The sequence below is a fragment of the Cricetulus griseus genome, chromosome 9, assembly GCF_003668045.3.
Source record: "Cricetulus griseus strain 17A/GY chromosome 9, alternate assembly CriGri-PICRH-1.0, whole genome shotgun sequence".
NCBI lineage: Eukaryota > Metazoa > Chordata > Mammalia > Rodentia > Cricetidae > Cricetulus > Cricetulus griseus.
Window position 1 is genome coordinate 15,250,508 of NC_048602.1, and position 974 is coordinate 15,251,481.

Below are 974 nucleotides of genomic sequence, written 5' to 3' on the forward strand. Positions count from 1 at the left end.
ATCCCAGCATACAGAGCACAGACTCAGAGAAATCTCTGAGTTGTAGGACAACAGGATTTATATAGAATGATCAGGAAGCAAAAGAATGGAAGATAGTCGGAAAAAGAGATAAAGAGAGATTGGAGGCAGAATGTCTCTACATAGCTCTGGCTATATTTGAATCTACTTTCTAAACCAGGTTGAGCACAAACTCATAGAGCTCCTCTTGCCTCTGTCTCCCATGAGCAGGGATTGAAGGTGTGGCTTAGTTTTTTTGAACCAGGCATTAGGGATGAAAATCAGGGTGATCTGGAGAATAGGGTGATTCAGTCACACATCCTGACATTAGTGGCATCATCTACCATACCCAGCACAATCCCTTTATTCTCACTAGATCTTTTCCCTTTATATTTATGTGTGTCTGCCTCCTGTGTGTGGAGTCAATTAAATAGAAAACGTTTTCAGAATCCCTTTACCAAGAAATTCAGGCACTTATGATATTAAGGAAGTAGTTGCCAAGAAGAACATTCCAGGATTCAATGTCAACAAGCAATCTGTTCTTTTGTGCATAAGATATTTTTGTCAGTACATATGAGTATACAACATTGACATGTGTTAGACCCTAGGAGATCAGAAGATGAATGCATATCCCAATGGTCTGGATTTCCACATGAATTGTTGTGAGCCAGTTGGTAGAAGTTGCAATTTTTCCCTGGTAATCAAGAATTTCTCTGTATCACTGAGCAATCTATCCAGCCCATCCACATGTAATCTTCAGACATTGCTCTCTCTACCTACAGCATTTTTTTATTTTCAAGACAGTATTTCATTTTTTAGCTTTGGAACCTGTCCTGGCATCTACTTTTTAGAACAGTCTGGCCTCGAACTCACATAGATTCTCCTTTCTTTGCCTCCCAAGTGGTAGGATTAAAGGCATGTGCTACCACCAATCTTCTTACTCCTAGTAAGAAGTGGTTTAAATTTTCATTGATGTT